The sequence below is a fragment of the Paroedura picta genome, chromosome 3 (genome assembly GCF_049243985.1).
Source record: "Paroedura picta isolate Pp20150507F chromosome 3, Ppicta_v3.0, whole genome shotgun sequence".
NCBI classification, from domain to species: domain Eukaryota; kingdom Metazoa; phylum Chordata; class Lepidosauria; order Squamata; family Gekkonidae; genus Paroedura; species Paroedura picta.
The window spans coordinates 31036495-31055532 of record NC_135371.1 but is presented as its reverse complement, the minus strand read 5'-3'; the positions used below and the strand labels follow the sequence as shown (position 1 = coordinate 31055532).

At 40.2% G+C, this 19038-nt stretch overlaps 1 protein-coding gene and 1 long non-coding RNA gene across 7 annotated transcripts in view; one reads left to right on the top strand and one right to left on the bottom strand.

Moving 5' to 3' along the window:
* LOC143831783 (contactin-4) overlaps positions 1 to 19038 on the bottom strand; it is a 669529-nt gene that overhangs the window by 627855 nt on the left and 22636 nt on the right. The window lies entirely within an intron of this gene.
* Positions 8949 to 14557, top strand: LOC143834563 (uncharacterized). Its single transcript, XR_013229831.1, has 3 exons — positions 8949 to 9027; positions 11867 to 12045; positions 14208 to 14557. It is a non-coding gene; the product is annotated as an uncharacterized LOC143834563 (long non-coding RNA).

Sequence of the window (19038 nt, the reverse complement as noted above, 5' to 3'; positions counted from 1 at the left end):
ACTGAGATCACAAAACAGTTTAATTGTATGCCACTCCATATCATAGTCAATGGCCAGCTTCCTTGTTCACACATTTGATAAGTGGTGCAGTAACACTGTAAAACCATACATAATTATTGTTCAAATGTTTAACAGAAAGCACAGGAATCTGATTTTTAAAAATGTGGTTTAGGTTCATGAACGAATTGCTGAGTGTCAAAAGAGTAATCTGTCGTGAGCAGAGCGTTAAGTCTCTCTCCTGTATGATGGGCTAGCATATTATTAGTATTGGCTGTACCATCTCCAATTTAAGCAGGAAAGGAATTGCCTTAGCTGAGTGTGTGTATTGTATATTTAAACCGTACTTGAGCACATCTACTATAATTGAAACAAATATTAACAAGTGGTATGCTGCGTGATTTCATGAAGCATATTGCTTGTAATTAAAACAGTATTATGTGATAACACCATGAGTGCTGTTTCCCTCAGGAAATAATCTCATATTGATGTATTCTGCACTAAAAACAGAGAATAAAGTGTGCAATGAAAATTGCAAGAAGGAAACAATTTACATTTGTAGCTGCTTTCAAAGCCTCATCTGCCTCCCACACACAAAAAAAGCTCACTAGAATGACCTTGAGCTATTTACTTTTCAGCCTAAACTACCCCAAAGGGTTGTTGAGTGGAGAGGAAATTCATGGCCACTGCCCTTTAAGGACACTATAAAAATGTGATTAAATAAAAGCTTTAAATAAGAGTCTTGATAAATAAAAACCTTTCAAGTAATGAGCGAAGTACACAAATAGAACTATAGGAATGAGTTTTGCACCAGTCTGTAAATGTAAAGATCTACAGATTAAAAAGTAGATGTTCTAGGGTTTCTTATAGCTATATGTCAGCTGATATAGAAATATTTAAATGTGAAGAATATAAAGCATAAATAGAATGTTTTGTTTCAAGTAATGTTGACTTCATTTATAGCCTGCCTTTCTCAATGTATCTCAAGGTGGATTACAAAATAGACAAAACAACTCAGGCAGCATAAGAAACCCAATTAACATTACAATATTAATAGGATTACAGCATGTTTAAAACACAAAACCAATCTGTCCAAGAAATGAAATACGACAGTGCAGAAAGGATTGCAAAGGAACAAAACAATGCAGTAAAAGCAAAGTTGATAAATACAGCAAACATTGCAATAGATTATATGCATTGATTCCAACTTACTGGGGACTGTGTTTGTGGCTTTGGCCAGCGGGGGAGCAGAGGAAGGGAGCTGCCGGGTGCCCACTGGCCTTGCAGAACACATGGAAGAGGAGAAGACCAGCCATCCATCCTCCTGGGGCCAGCCTTGGAGACTAAATGGGGTAGGCACCTGACATGGGATCCACATCAGGCCCGCCTTTCCTCTATTTAAATGGCTGTTGCTGGGGTCTCCATTCAGTTAGGTTCCAGTTTTCCCACCGGCATTTCAGTTATTACAGGACGCTGTGTCTGTTGGTTTTGTAATCTTTGTCACAGCTTCAGCATGGACTGTTTTGTGAGGAGGCTGGTCTGTGTGTCCACCTCCCCTGCTGGGGACACCTTAAGGGGTCTTGTGGCATGCCCAACTTAAGGGTTGCTGGCCGACTTTCATTAACAGGCAGCAAGGGAACCATGCACAGGCCACTGCTCATAAGCCCCCCACAGGATTATAACTCCATAGTTACCCCTACCAAGCAGGTGAGCTGGGCAGCAGGTGAAAGAAAATGAGAATATGCTTAATAAAAACAATAAAGTGATCAGCAATTACCCAGTAACTATTCCTAATGCTGCTATTGCATAGCACTGAACTACGAGCAAACACATTTTCAAGGTAGTCAAAAGAAGCTCTACTCAACAAAAGAAGGGTATTTTAAACAAGTTAAGCAATTTTTGCAGAGTTCGCTGCATCACTGATTTTAATCTCTTCCTCAATTTTTACAGAACTGTTCCAGTGTATAATACAAGCATTATAGAAGACTTTCATTCAAGCAAAATCTTCCCTGAACACGTCTCCTCTGCACAACACACTGATGCTATTTCTCTACAAATTGCCTTGTAACCATCACATACTGAATAGACTGTTGCCATAGGTTTAGATAAAGTTAAAGTATAAACACACATCTATAATATACAGGTATTCTAGTGTTTATTAAACACAAGAGGGAGTACATCCCCTGCAGGGCTCATTAGAGGCCATTTTCCTACCCAACGCTCTGCAGGGAGGGAGGGGGCTGCCCACCCTTCCCTCAGTCCACCTGAGCAACCATGTTACAGACATAACTTTATCCTATGAACTCACAGTGGAGTAGGAGGGAAGCAAAATTTATCTGCGCAGAAAACAACTCAATAAACAACAGTCACAGGTAAGTGCAAGACTGTTTTCATCTTCAGTCTTCTGTGCAGTCCCACATTGGAAGACTATGGAGCTTGGCAGTAGAACTAGGACTACAGCCCTTGTCTTTAAAGACAGCAGGTCAGAAAGAGGCTTTTGACACTTGCTGAATCTCCTTAAGAAGTACCCTGGTTGAGAAAGCCTGCCTTAGACAGTTATTTTTGATGACAAACTTATATGCAACATATATAGGTACCTTAGTTCAGAATAGTTCTCATAGTTTCCAGTTCCTCCTGTTTCCACTTATTTTTATACACTATGGATGGACAACATTCTGGGTCTATCTCAAAGTAGTCATACACTTCCTGGAACAGGTAGCAGTTCCTTGACTGAACATAATTTGAGTTAAAGAATGTCATTGCCAGATGTATGAGATCAATTAGATCAATTATATGTTGAGTACCCTTTTTTAGGGTAGGGTCACAGTAGATTCAATGTCCATCAATGCCCACGGGAACTACTGAGCCAAGATAAAAAGGAGGGCTAACACCTACTGATTCAGTACTCAGAAATCAGTAATTAGAGCTTGCTGGCCACTGTGATGGAGTTTCTAAACCATGCAGAAAAAAACTAATAGATTTGAGAGAAGCAGTAATACAGTACCCTTCTTGAAAGAGAAACATATCAAGGATACCCTAAACGGTAATATCACCATACAAAATGTCCTATACACGAATATTAAGAACTCGTTACTATCACTCAACGTAATTTAACTAAGGACGAATAAAATCCATCAAATCCTGTAAAAGAGTTGTTTAATAGAGTAGAGGGATGCAGCAGATAACACAACCTTCTACACGTTCTATATTTTCTCTGAAGTTGAACAAAGTACGTACTATAACTTATTAAATGGTTACGACACTGATCTTCCACAATCATATGAAAGAAAAATAATGAATTCAGATAAATGTATTAAGCTATAAAAATCCTGATTCTTTCCTACATCTACTGTATTCAAGATTTTAATTAATTAATTAATTAATTAATTTAGATTTTTATACCGCCCTTCCCTATGGCTCTGGGTAGTTTCTCAAAAAAAAAAACACACACACACACACATTTTCTATACATATACCTCATTACATGCATTATTTGTGATAAATCATTTTAAATTATTTTAGGCTTTATTTATAATTTTACCCTTGCTTTTATTCACCTTGTCAGAACCTCAACTTCTCAAATAAAGGTGGTAGCTCCAGCCAGGTGTGAGTTTTCCCAGCTTTCCCAGCTGGGCAGTAAAGATCTGGCTACCATGATCCATGCCCTAGTTATATCTAAATTAAATTAATGCTATGCAAACTTCAGTTTATTGCATAATGTTGCCATCAAAATGTTTAGTGGGATGGGTAGTAGAGATCTTATCACTCCAGTCTGAGCCCATCTACACAGGCTCCCAAATATGTTCCTGGGAACAATTCAAGGTGGTGATGGTGTTGACTCTTAAAACACTACATTCGTTTGCATAAACATTTAAAAATAAGCTATCATTTAAGCAGAAACATATGTTCGAAGCTCCACATTAGTAAGCTTATGTATGAGGTTATTTTTACCATGACCATGAAAAGCAATATCCAAATGCATGTTCTCTCAAGCCAATGTATTTAGCACCTGCCCAAAGCTGACAAACAGGAAGTCAGACAGATAATATAATACTAATAAAATTTCAGGCTAGTCAATTCAGATATTTAGAGTTGCACAACTCATGACAGACTATGAATATTTCATGTATGATCATTGTCTTGTTAGGAGGCAATATGCTTCTTGACAACAGATTAACAAGTCCCTGGAGACTCAAAAGAAGTCTTAATTTCACACTTACCTTGAGCAGCCTAGCAGCATACCAACTTTCAGATGTTTACTGATTTGCCCTACTATTTTAGCAAGCCTTGAGGCAACTGAGAGAAACACCAAACCCCTCAACGTGTCAGTCCATCAGGACAGTACAACAATGTTCTTTCTTTTTTTCATAAGTAACACACTTAAAAGCAAATATGCCTAAATACTGCCATGGGTATGCTTGTGTTTTATTTTAAAATAAAAAATTAAAACAGTAGTATGCTATGAAGTTCTAATTGATATGCCACTTACTGCTTAAGCAAGATAAAACCAGCCAATTAGGTTTTCAAGCCTTACACTTTTAGACAACATTTAGAGTCTTTTGGGGCAGTCAGAATACAATGAAATGTCAACAGAAATTTCAAGAGACTTTAACAACTAGGATGCTCAACAAAGGTAACTGTGACAATGCTTACAACAGCACTTATCAAGAATTCTAAGGAGTCAAACACTTGAGACTCAGAGATTATATATTAGGGATGGGCCCTGGGAAAATCAAGTTCAGGTTATGTCCTGAACTCAAACCCAGCCATTCTACCAAACTGAATCGCTTCAGGAAGTTCAGGACAGGGCCCTAGAGAATCCAAAACTGAAGAGTGTCTTCAGCTAACTCTCTGCTACCAGCCCAACAAGTTTGGTGAAGAGTAGACTTTTGGGATTCTAGAAAAGTGATTTTCAGTGAGATGTCAGGCCTGGGCCCTGGAGAATAAAGAGACTTGCACTGGACCTCCCTGGGATGCCCCATAGAGAGCTCCAGGACAGAAACCTTCCTTCAGAAGCATGCAGGAGGCCACTGTTGTCTGCACTGTTGCACATGGACCTGTCCCTTTCTGGTCTCATCCTCTCTCCACTGACCAGATAAATTCATGGCCAACCATGTAGATATAGTCGATGGCTGCAGGGTAGGGTATGTCCAATCCTTTAGTCCCACCGGGAAGCCACACACATGGCTACATTTTCCCAAGATCACCTTCCCTCTGTGGATAGACAACATGATTATGGGGCAGGACCAACCTGTCTGCCCTGCCCAGGGCCTGGAAGCCAACCTCACAGTGGGTAGCTGCATGTAGCTGGGGCCACTCTCCCACCATGGTCAATGTCATTCCATGGTATGGTTTAGGGCAGTGGTAGTTAAACTGCGGCCCTCCAGATGTCCATGGACTACAATTCCAGCCATTGTAGTAAACAATTCCATTGTAGTAAACAATTCCAGCTATTGTAGCAAACACTGGCAGGGGCTCATGGGAATTGTAGTCCATGGACATCTGGAGGGCCGCAGTTTGACTACCCCTGGTTTAGGGTGTCTGCATGTCCCCAGGTGTCTGCATGTCCCCACGCTCATTATTCCACCATGGTGAAGGTGACCGTAGGGCACAACCACTCTTCCCACCCTACCACGGCATAGGAACCACCTGCATGGGTGCGGGTGGCTGCATCTCCCCGGTCCCACCATACCTCTGCAGATAGATGTAATTACAGGGCAAAACAAACCCTCCTACCCTCTCTTGGGGCCTGAAAGCCATCCACATGCTTGTGGGTGGCTATGTCTCCCCAGACACACCCTCCCATTGTGGACAAATCTTGCACAAATATCTAGTTCCAATTTCCTATCTTTTTACAGTTAACTGCAGCTGGCCATCTTTCAGAAAACAGATAACAACTGTAAGGGGGCTCTGGCTTTGGAAGTATGTAATTTAAAGAAATGATGGTATGCAGTTTAGAGAAAAACAGTGAAAGATATTTATGTTTCCAAAATTACATGCACAAATAATCCTTTATAGTAATACAGAGTTTTTAAAAAAGCCAACAGACTACAAACCCTTGAGATTAATAAATTTGATTAAAACTGAATTAAACACTGATTAACCTTAATAAAAATGTGCTATCATCCATTATCACCTTTCATCATGAAAATGGCATACAACAAAGTATATTTAATAGGAGAGTAGACCGTTTCTCAGTCAAGTTAAGCAGGTTATAACACTGCTCTACCTTGACATAAAAGCATTGCGGAATATAACTAGGGCAACTGGACACTTCTGTCTAGGTACAAGTGTCAACTCAACATGAGATTTTTAATATGTTAATGGACTCTGTTCCTTTTAAAAGGAAGTGTTGTCAACCTTGACCTTTGCTAGGTTATTATTTTGCTTACACAAATAAATGCAGCCATAATGCCATATAAATGCAACTTACTGATATTCACCCAAGAGCACCTTGTTAACTCTATGGAAAATAAACACCATTAACATTTACTGACTCATTTAGCATTTAACGGCCTAACTAGACAATTCAGCAGAAACCAACTAACATAGTAATTAACGGCTTCTTTTTGAACATGACCACACTGCACCAGTCAACATATTCTTAGGCTTTCAAACACAAATATATTGTAAAAAAAGAGCAACCTTCTGTTCCAATTATACAAATAACCTGTTCAAAAGGACACACACATGCACCCACTGACTATCCTGGAAGCCTTCCTATTACTATGGAAAGTCAAAGCTTGATTCTTTCAGAAAATGTTACAAGATCTTATTTGGGCTGATTTTTTTTTTCTGAACTAATCTCTCTCAACCAAGTACCCATTAGCAGTGTTGTATTGTTATATGGATGAGCCTCTTGTGGCGCAGGGTGGTAAGGCAGCAGACATGCAGTCTGGAAGCTCTGCCCATGAGGCTGGGAGTTCAATCCCAGCAGCCGGTAAAAGGTCGGTAAAATGAGTACCCAGCTTGCTGGGGGGTAAATGGTAATGACTGAGGAAGGCACTGGCAAACCACCCCGTATTGAGTCTGCCATGAAAACGCTAGAGGGCGTCACCCCAAGGGTCAGACATGACTCGGTGCTTGCACAGGGGATACCTTTACCTTTATTGTTATATGGACTCCTGGCTATGCAATCCTATGCAGAACTAATCCATCCTGGAACCTGAAAAAGAAATGCAATGGGTGCTGCTAACCTCCTACTCCACTCCAATAGAAGTAACACCTGTAGTTTTAAGAAGTCAATGCTCTGTGATATCTCAGTGGCCATTTTGAGAACTGCTAGGCAAACAGCTCTCATGCACTGGTTTCTATCAGTAAAATGTGGAAAGAAGGACAGTATCCCACCCCCAGGGCAATTGTAAACTTCAACTCCACTTCTGTTCCTTTTCCCACTGCCCTGGAGGAAGGCCACATCAGGGCCTGCAACAGCCACTGGTCAACTTCCTACAATGAAACTTGCACAACTCCCTGGCGACTTGCAACTATGCGGCCCCATCTACCACTCAACTCAGCTGGGCAACTCACTACCAAGCAATTCACAGAATTCCTCCACTGTGGCTTCCAGATAATTTGATGCCACACGATTCACCTGGGCTTAACAGTAGTCACTGTTTAACTTATGTGACTTGGCCAGGCTATACAATTCACTTGAACAGTCTGCAACTGATTTTGCAATGTATCTGCACTTGTCCCAGTGAGCCTGCCAGGAGGAAAGTGGTCAGCCAGTATGTTGTACCCTGTCAAACTATGATGTGGAAGACCCCTTTTGAAATCCCTACTCAGCCATGATATTTTGCTGAGTAGCCTTGGCCTCATCTATTTCACAGACAGCTTGGTGTAGTGGTTAAGAGTGCAGACTTCTAGTTTGATGAGCTGGGTTCGACTCTGCACTCCCCCACATGCAGCCAGCTGGTGACCTTGGGCTCACCACAGCACTAATAAAGCTGTTCTGACCGAGCAGTAATATCAGGGCTCTTTCAGCCTCACCCACCTCACAGGGTGTTTGTTGTGGGCAGAAGGGAAGATGAATGTAAGCCCCTTTGAGACTTCTTTGGGTAGAGAAAAGCGGCATATAAGAACCAACTCTTCTTCTTACAGGGTGGTTGTGAGGATACAGTACAAGAGAAAAGAAAAATGTAAACTCTGTTGCATTTGAACTATGGGAAAAGTTAGGGTAAAAAAGTAAATAAAGCTAAGCAGTGGAGAGAAAAATACAAGTTGGGTAGGTAGGTAGGTAAGTAGGAAGTAAGAAAGCAGTGAAAGTAGAAGAGATGTGGGAGCTGTCAGGTGGGAAAGAAAAACAGTATGAGGGTGTATACAAGGGTAAATGAGGTGCACCCCCAAGTCCTTGCAGATACCCCACTTGTAGCTTACACTTTTGGAGACTATTTTGTCCATTCAAAATAGAACAGCTTAGAGCTCCAGTTGGAACAATTCTATAATTTCTTTGTTATAAATGACCATACCAAATTACAATGACACAATCTGATTATAAAGCAAAAACAAAAACACTGTGCAGATTGCCAAAATTATCTCCATTGGTACATAATGGCATATATATGTGAATACTGTATGCACAATTCTAAATGCCACTCACAACTACTGGGTTTCTCCCTAAATATTTATAAAATAAATAGCTGGTGAAAATGACCAAGGCATCATGCAGACAAGCAGATCTGAAATCTCAATAGAAAGACATAAGTATTCTTCCATTAAGTAGCCAGCGCCCAGAAGGCTACAGTGCAGGTGTGCATTCTAGCGTCCGTTGTATTTCTAGGTACAATGGGATTTGCCTCTAGTCTTTAACAGCAGGAGCTGTTAAATATATATATTGCGAAGGGCTAAGTGGGCGGAGAGTGGGCGTGGCCTGTCAGAGGCAGGGCCCAATCGGGATGTGCCCTGCCCCTGACAGGTCACTCCCACTCAGGACTTTGGCCCAGTCATTGGGCCAAAGTTCTGATACAGCGCACCCACCCAGCCAGGCACAATCTGGAGACATTGCTGTCAGTCTGCCCCTGACCACCGCAGGTTAGTAGGGCTGCCAAGGGGGATGAGAACAGACCCTTGGACAGGCTGTGCCAGCCCTTTTTGGCCCAAGGCTGCCGTAACTAACATGTCCAACTGTAACTTCCCTCACTTTGCCTCAGAACACTGACCAAGCTGGCAGGAAGCTGGTGAGTGCCCTCCCTCCCCCTCCCTTCAGGCCTGCTGTGAAGGACCCTCTGACAGCCCCCAACTGAGGTGAGAGATGTATTTCCGAGAGCAACGTGGGGGAGTCAGAGGGCATGTATGTGGGCACTCCTTTTAAGGGAGGGAAGCTTTCCCCTTCTGCCAAACAGTTGGCTGACAGGGAGGCCACAGAAAAGCCTCTTCTCACTTAAAATACTGCTGTGGCCAGCCATGCTGCTGGAGGGAAGAAACAGCCAAGCAACTCTCTGCAGATTTGAGACCTAGCACAAAGGGTTGTTGTGCAGGTGAAACTGGAAGCAGTTGCAAAGGTTCTTTTGCCTCCTGTTTCATCTGCACTACAACCTTGTGCAGTAGGCCTCATGTATTTCAACTCAACAACCTGCGTGGGAGACCTTAAATGTTTCTTCTCCTCAACCCTGTCTAAACTCCACAGGAGCCCTTTCTGCCTGGGCAGCTGATCTTTATACTCTGCAAATGAGCTGTAATTCTAGGAGGTCTCCAGGTCCCACCTGGAGGTTGGCTACTCGTGGGTTGGAGATATTCCTGGAGGTTCGGAGGAGGGCTTAAAATCGTACAATGCCTCAGAGTATGGCCTCCAAAGTAGCCATTTTTGCCTGCAGAGCTGATCGTTACAATCTAGAGATGAGCAGTGATCTAGAGAGGAAGGTAGAGGCTCCCAAACTGTGGTTGGGGTGTAATGCCCCAGCAGCTACATAGCACCCCCTGACTTATTTCAGGTCAAGAAAACATTGCAGAGACTAGAAGCTCACAAACTGTGGTTGACAGATTAGTGTAGGTTCATCTTCTGGATTTCCACACTACCTAGGAGTGCACAAACCTGACTAAGGTCAAGACTGCTGTGCACACAGGGACCTCCTCTTAGGGTTGCCATCTTCCAAGTGAGGCACTCTACCCCACCTCCCTCACAGAGAGTCTGCTATGGGGAGAGGAAGGGAAGGCGACTGGAAACTGCTTTGAGACACCTGAGACATTCCCAGTTCTCTCAGACCTCTCACAGCCCCACATCCCTCACAGGTTGTCTATTGTGGGAAGATGAAGGGAAAAAGATGTTTGTAAACCACTTTGAGACTCCTTTTGGGTAGTAAACAGCAGGGTACAAAAATCCAGCTCTTCTTCTAAGGAGCAACCATGAAAGCATTTGGGCACATAACGTTTTATCAACAGTAAAAAAAAATGGAGACAGAAGAAGCAGGATGGACACCTGTGTACTGTGACTACCCCATGTGTATTAGGGCAGGAGGACAAGAAGGGAAATTATGTTGAATGCAGGAGGAATTGGTTGTCATTTAATCTCCCCCTAAGAAGAGTCTCCAGTCTGATTTTCCCTTCACATACCTGAAGACACGGCTCTGGAAAGCTCATCTGTAACCACTATGCCACAATTCCTAAAGGTCAGTCCTCGCCCATACTCAACGAGCATTCCAAACCACAGGTTCTTGACACCCATGCCCTCATTTGTCTCCACACCACCACAACCTCTCACACAGCACATCCATTCAACCCCATGCCCTTACAGATTAGACAACTCCTCTCCTTCCTCTTCCCACCGCCAAGCTCTAGCACCCCTTTGTATTCCTGAATACAACAGGCTTTGCCCCTAGCTCAAATATCAAGCCATGAGATGGGAGGTCACATGTGCACACTATGCTTCTCAATTCCAAACAATTGAGGACTGGGAAAAGTAAATTGAGCAACTAATCTGGCATGCATTTATTTAAACACATACACACTGCACAGATACTTGCAGCTATGAACAGCATTTATGTTGACATTTTATTTATTTAGATTTCTATACTACCCATTTCTTTGCAGCTCTGTGCAGTTTACACAGAACATTATAATTTACATGAAACATTATGTAGACTATAACATCAAAACTTTCAATAAAACATCAAAAGATTACAAAACCACAATTATAATATAATAACAATTAACAGTAACTTTGGGAGAGTCGTGGGCAGGCGTCTGGGGGGACCAGCAGGTGTTCTGAGTCGGTCGGCCTCAAGCAAATGCCTGGTGGAAGAGCTCCCTCTTGCAGGCCCTGCGGAACAGTGGAAGTTCGGGCATAGCAAGAACAATGCTTTTTCATAGAAATATTAAATCACATACCAAAATCAATAATGACAAATGCAATTAAGCAATAAAAGAGACTACCCTGAAAAAAATTCAGATTCAAATCTTGTAAACCCCCAGCAAGTTACAAAAAAGGTTCCATGAATATTTGAATCTGCAAATAGTTAACTAGTGTGTCAGCACAGCAGTAAACTATAGGCCAGTTGACATAGTACATTGTAGAAAACTTAAATTTACAGCCAACATGGAGCTGCATCCAATCTGGCTTCCTGATAAGTATACCTGTTTGCTCACTTTTTCATACTTCAAGGTTTAGCCCTTGAAAAAAACCCTAAGATATACAAGTGTGAAACAGAATTGAAATGCTAAAAACGTTGAAAAATATTCATAGTTTGCTTTATATACAAAGTTATATTTTCAGCACTTCAATGAAGCTCCTACAACTATTTATCAGGATTTAAAAGTTAATACACCAAATATTTTACAAATTCAGCAAAGGAGTTGTGGGTAAATTGTTCTGAATTATAAAGACCTTTGGTTTTTGGCACAAAAATTGGTTTAACCTTCTCCTTCATTTTCTTAGAGCTGCACAGAAAATAACCTGAAACCTCTGCCAAGACATTGACAGCTGAAGGATGGATCATATCTGTACATAGAATACACAATTATATTGCGTGAAAAGGAAGGAAATGAGTGACATGGCAATGAGTGACAACAAAGGAAAAGTCATTGAATATAGGACATATTGTCAGTGCAGTCCTTGTGAGTATTAGCCAGTACTAAAAACAAACAAAACAGAAATTTTGCAACTTTTAATGTCTAAATTAAAATGCACTCTAGGCACTAGTATGACAGATGTCATATTTTTATCAAGCAAATGTGTGTAATCTGTTTATGTTTACTAAACTCTGATGACACAAAACACTGCCATCCCAAGCATCTCCACATACCACTGTGCTATCTTAGCCCTGGAAATTCTGACCCTGTGAATCCAAATTTCTGCATTCACCTATGCTAGGATCTACCTGATAAAACACTTCACAAGGTACAATCATAAACATGACAAATAAAGGAAGAACAACAGTAGGACTCAAAGCAGATAGAGTCAAATTCTGTGCTGGCAGGGATGCCTTATCACTCTTCACTTCGGTTCACGTGTAGTTCACAAAGCAGAAGCAATGCTCTCAAAAACAATGTTTTCCCAAAAATGTTTTAGATTGATTTGCTAATTCCCTACACAATCCCATTGTTGTTCCCATCCTCCATCTTTATAACAATGGCGAAAACATGTATTTACTTAGGAATTTTAGTCTTCCTGATGAGGCTGGGAAAGGTCCACAGTGTTGGTCTCCAGCTATTCACATTTTGACAGCTGGCACTGTGCTTCAATGGACAACTGCAAATAGTTTGTGCATGTGTACTCTCACAGTGCTTTACCTATATTTCTCCCCTCTCTCTCCATCCTCCCACTGAGCAGAAAATAGTATTATTTATATTTATACTTAGATTTCTATACTGCCATTCCCAGTTGGGCTCACGGCGGTTTACAACAATAAAAGGATAAAAGCACAATAAAACCCCATAATTCCCTTAATTACATTAATACTGCTAAAACTGCTATTAGTGTATCAAAGACCTACACAACTTAATTCGCTTGATCTTTAGGCCAGGTATAATAAAGCTGCATGGCTAACCTTTCTTTCATTTCAGTCGTAACCTTTTTGCCTCCCTTCCTAAGCAAGTTCATTTATTTTAATTATATCATATTTACACATTCTTCCACCGTCACCTGTAGTACAATCTAGTGTCATCTTCTCCTTGCAAGTAAAAGCCTGAGAATGGTCAGACACATTCATGGTAGTGTATAAAAGTGGAAAGTGCTTGCAAGAAACTCAGTAACAGGAGCCATACTCTTTGTAAAGCAGCTCAGAGTAACTACCATTGCCTTCAATTACTAAATTCCCACCACACTTATAATGTTGTCCTCCTATTCTTATAGCATGCACAAATTCACATTCAGCATTCTTCATCTATCTCAGCTGCATGTACAGAGGATAGACACTGTTAAATCATAAACCAATGTCAGTTCATATAGAAGCTACGATACATAGTTGCCAGTATGTCAGAGGTCATCTATGTAAGTCTGCACCTCATCACAGTGTTGATGCTACGGGACTACCCCTCACAGGGTACCTCCATTTTGGATCCTGCCACTTGCAAACTGATGATGTATCGTCATTCAATCATGTGGCACATGCTAAAACATATAAACATTGCAGTCCGCATTTTAACATGTCAGATGTTCTTCATATCAGTACTCCTATGAACCCATATAGCGCCATTGTCAAATATGCCTCTCATGCAGATTTCCATTGCCCTGAAAGGCTCTTCACTTTTCTTTTCTGCCCGTTTCTTCAAGCTCTCTGAGTATATATCAGTAATTTCACCAGATGCTTCATTTTACTTTTGCATAGCCTTAAGATTCTTTATTCTGCTTATAGTTTAAGAAGATCTTGGGGCCCCTCTTCCTTTTCTTCCATATCCACCTACCCTCTGGAGGTGCTGAGTTATAGGGGACTACAGTGGGACTATTATGTTGTTTTTATATATGGTTTTAATGTCATTTTACTGTTGTAAGAGTGTGCAGTTAACAAATAATAAAATAAAAAATAAAAGCAGTAGAGAGCCAGACAGTTTTGGTTGTATATCATCAAGGAAACCAAAGACAAGTACATATATTGTACTTCTGTCCTTTTAGGCTAATAACTGCACTCTATTTCTTTTTACTAGGTCCTCATATTCATCTTTGTAACTAACCTAACACTAGTTCTGATTCCTCCAAGATGTATAACTAACTCCTCACATCACAAATCTCATTCAGAGGATGTTATTAATTGGATTCCATTTTGTTTCTGTTATTCTAGAGTTATTTTCTTTTATTAGAATGAAGGTACAAGGCATGTCACACACACCACGCTGCCCGTAAGGATAGCAGTACCACACACTGCTAGAAGTTCAATAAGAGACGCAAGGAAGAGTCAACACTGTGTTAAATTCTACAAAGAATGAAGATTTTCCTGGAGATAAAAACACAAAACTGTTTATTCCTTCTGAATTGCACATGAGTTTCTGTATAAAATTTAGTATATGAGATGGAAATTTGCAAACATTATCACCTTTGCAATATCTGCCTATTAGCACAGAACCAGTTGTCTTTATGGAAAAGAGCACTGCATCTTTATCTAGATTAAACAGATCTAATATTTATTGTTAAAAGCCCGACTGTAAAGCTTTGTAAAGATTTTAGTTTCCATGGGTAGACTACAAGAAGTTAAGAAAAAACCCTTAGAGGGGTCATAAGTACCATTTGCTCCCAGAAATGACTTTGAAATAAGCAGCATAAACACACTTTCAAGGTCAGCTACTTATTATTGCATATTATTCCAGAAAAATTATTTTCCTGAACACAGCATAGTATTAGTTTCATATAATATTATGTACCTCTTCAAGTTCTTTTTAACTAAACAAATGAAGCTTGGAATTTCTTAATTTGTTGCATGAGTTATCTTTCCTTGCAGCACACTTTGATTACTAGGGTTCTACAACAGTGATGGATGAAGCTACATTTAACCCAAAAGTCCAGAATATCCACAGTAAAGAATTCCTGATAATAAGTAGCTAAACAGTTACCTAGCAAATGATTTCCAGTATAGCCCACAAACTGTACTTTCCCTGATATGTTTCACTAACAAGGAACATGTGACCAGGTAATGTGAACGTATTTTCTCTGAAAATTGACTCAGCAAATGCAGCAACACAAGTAGCAACTACAACAGAAGTAGCCTGGATCAAAGCAATTCACAAGGCTTGACAACAGAGGAATACCCCACAAGGCCCTTCATATGATCAGGAAAATATTATTGGTTAATCATTTTATCCCAAAATATTAAGAAATCTCTTAGGTTCATAGCCAGAATTTTGCACTGAAAGGAGTTAAAGATTGGGGGCAGGGAGGAGCAGTTACTGTAATAAAATACTATGTACAGCGTGGAACCCTAAATTAAAGAAACAACAACCAAGTGACATTATTCCAATAAACACTGAAAGACGGAGACAGGTTCAATGCCTTCTGAGAACTTCGGAGCTGTTCTCAATATTCCATTATTTCAAGATCATATTTTGTTGTTGTTGTGAAGTCATGTCCAACCCATCGTGACTCCATGGACAATGATCCTCCAGGCCTTCCTGTCCTCTACCATTCCCTGGAGCTCACACCAATTGCTTCAGTGACTCCATCCGGCCACCTCATTCTCTGTCGTCCCCTTCTTTTTTTGCCCTCAATCGCTCCCAGCATTAGGCTCTTCTCCAGGGAGTCCTTCCTTCTCATGAGGTGGCCAAAATATTTGAGTTTCATCTTCAGGATCTGGCCTTCTAAAGAGCAGTCAGGGCTGATCTCCTCTAGGACTGACCAGTTTGTTCGCCTTGCAGTCCAAGGGACTCACAAGAGCCTTCTCCAGCACCAGAGTTCAAAAGCCTCAATTCTTTGACGCTCGGCCGTCCTTATGGTCCAACTTTCACAGCCAAGATCATGTTTAGCCTTCATCAACTGAATTTCAGGTTCTTTTATTTCAATAAATTTAAGCAGTATTATGTAAGAAGTTCCCCCAAACATATCAGCAGTTGGTCTCATTATACTGCCTTCCTCTACTGCACCTAATATTCCCATTTGGAGAATTATTATAGAAATTCCCCAGGGTGTTGATCATGGGTGCCATGGCACCTTCTGACACCTTTTCTGATACCCACCAAGTGTTTTTAGACAGTGGGCAGTGAAAGGAGGTGCTTTTGGCCAGCACCTGGCCATTGAGATTTGATTGGCTGTGCAAATTTTTCCAGAGTTCCTTTGGGAGCAGCCATCACCACAGCACAAAGATCTTCACAGAATTACTGATTGTAAGGTACTTGTACACAACAATAACAAAAAAATGAATGCTCGTTTTAAAATGCATTGTGTTAATCAGAGCTTCTGCCTGAAAAGTTAGAGAGTTAACATTAGAATTATGCATAACTTCACTCCTTGGTGAGGTTGGTGTAGTGGTTGAAAGCGGTGGCTTCAAAAATTCTTCCAGCATGACACTGCAGGAATTCAGTGAAGCCACTAAACTGGTAGAGCAAATGAAAGGCAGATACTTAAATCTGGAGAAAACTGAACTTCTAGATTTGTTTCCCCAGCCCTGCCTATTTACTATGACTGACAAATAAGAATATCTGTCTGTCTGTCTGATAAGTATGGGAAGGTTTGGCCAGAAACCTGAGCATAAGGAAGACTGGGATAGTTTCAAAGGATTCTGCATGGTGAAAGAAGCCAAAAGCATTGCAACTATAGTGCCATGGATCAGGCGCAGAGGATTTGCTTTGCAAGTATAAGGTCCCAGGTTCAGTTGCCAACATCAGTTAGAAATGGATCAAGCAGTATGTTACATGCAAGATTCAACCTGTCTGGAGAGCCGTTAAGTCAGAGTAGGCAATACTAACCTTTAAAGACCCCACAATGGTGTGACTCAGAATGAGGCAGTTTTACATTATGTATATCTGACTAAAGAGGATCTGTGTAAAAAGCTGTGATTTACAACCCAGTTTATTGTGACATCATAACGCAGCAACTCATTCTTTATAAAGTCACCCTACTGGAGACTATACTGTACTTTAATTTTACTACCTGGATGAGGCTTGAAAGACAAAAACAATAATATCAGACAACCTATGTAATACCCCAAATAAAGCAGAAAACAGCAAACCAGGACCATTTATAATGACTTCATTTTCCCCACATTTCATTTTTTTCACCTTACCCTAAATGCAAAATACTTATTTTAATTCCAATAGATCAACCTTTCTCAACATTTCTTACCACTGAGAAACCCCTGAAGCATTCTTCAGGCTTTGAGAAACCCCAGAAGTGGTGTGATCATGAAGAATATGGTTGGAAAACATAGCTGTGTATGTGCCGACCCAGGGACCCTCCCCCTTCCCACCCCCTCCAGGCCAATCACTGGTCGTTTTTGAAGGGGGTGGGTCAACATATGGTCATATCACCTAATCAATGTTTAATAAATTGTTTAAAATATATTAAAATTAATTAACTTCCTCCCATTTGGGAAACCCATTTCAGGGCCATCAAGAAACCCCAGGGTTTCACAAAATCCTGCTAAAGAAAGCCTGCTACAGATACTTCCAAGAACAGTTAAAAACAGATGTAAACACAATTAGCTTTCAGTCAAAACAGGTGAAAGAGTGTTACCAAACACATGCACGTGCATACATGGGTATTATGATATAAAATTATATTAAGGGACCAGTGCCTATGTATACTAAGATCCCAAATTTGGAGAAGCACTTCACCATGAAGAAGCAGAGACTCCCAGAAATAAACATGCAGAAAACAAAATCAAATTTTAACTATTTATTTAGAAAAATAGTCCCAGTCTTATCCTTTAACCACTACATTTCACTGGTTCTCTTTATCCCTTTAGGCTGCATGGAATTTCACTAGAATTCCTACTGCATGACATATCATGAACTTTGAGAGAGCCCAAAGTAGGAAACTGGCATTGTTTCCTTGAGTATGGTGGTCTTCACAGTAAGTTGTATTTTATATTGCTACAGGAGGGAATTTAGTAAAAGCACCGAAGAAATAACATCTGTTTATAATACTATTGATTTCCCTCAATCTAAAACAAAGAAAATTGGCAACTTCTTCACAATTTACTTTATAAACAAAACTGAAACCCCCCCGCCCTCCAAAATAAGGCATGACAGGTCATTCATGCTACTGCCAATGAAGTAGCATTCCCTTGAATCTGTGTGTTCTGAGCGATACTTAAGCTTATCCAATTACAATAAGTGGTATATATGAACAAAAGCATGATTTTTTAGGGACATGTGGTAGATAAAATGCTAGATGACAGGAAACAGTAGCCAAAATGTCCTGATGTTTTCTTTACTATCCAACTTGGCCATGAATAATTAATATTTCAGCTAACATTATGGACTACAGTATATTCTGCGATAAAAGAAAACAATCAAAAAATAATTCTAAGCTTCAAGTATCTACAGCTCAAAAAACTCTACAAAACTAAATTAAATGGCAAAATGATGTTTGAAGTCTTCTAAATTACCATCAAATAAAGCTTGGAAGTAAAGGAAGAAATCCAGACAGGCTTTGCAATCATCTTACCAATGCCAGCAAAATTACCTATTGTCATACAACTGAAAATTAGTTTGACCTTTGCAAGATTCCAGGCCTGTGCTTTATCACTTGACTTGAGAATACATTGAAGTCAGTCAAAATATACTACTCATTCTTAGATGCATTTGATTACTGCTTCTACAATTACTAGTGACATAACAAACAAAAAGCCCACCTCACCAATTCTTTTTATCACAACTAGTACATTTCAGGTGTCTTTGTCCTTGATCATCCCAATCCCAAAATATAATAATTATCATAATTTTAAATAAAATGAGTTTGAGTCCCTTTATTTACCATGACATCAACACCATTACTCCTATAAAATTATTTGAATTAATGCACCCTATAATTTTTAATTTGTGAATAAGAGTAAAAGAAAACTGCATATGTGCCAGATTACACTAAGTCTAATCAGCCAAAGTGGAATACAGTGAGCATGCTTTGGGTGATAATAAGTCTTCAAAAAAGCCAAACCATAGATAGCAATAACAGAAAACTGCATA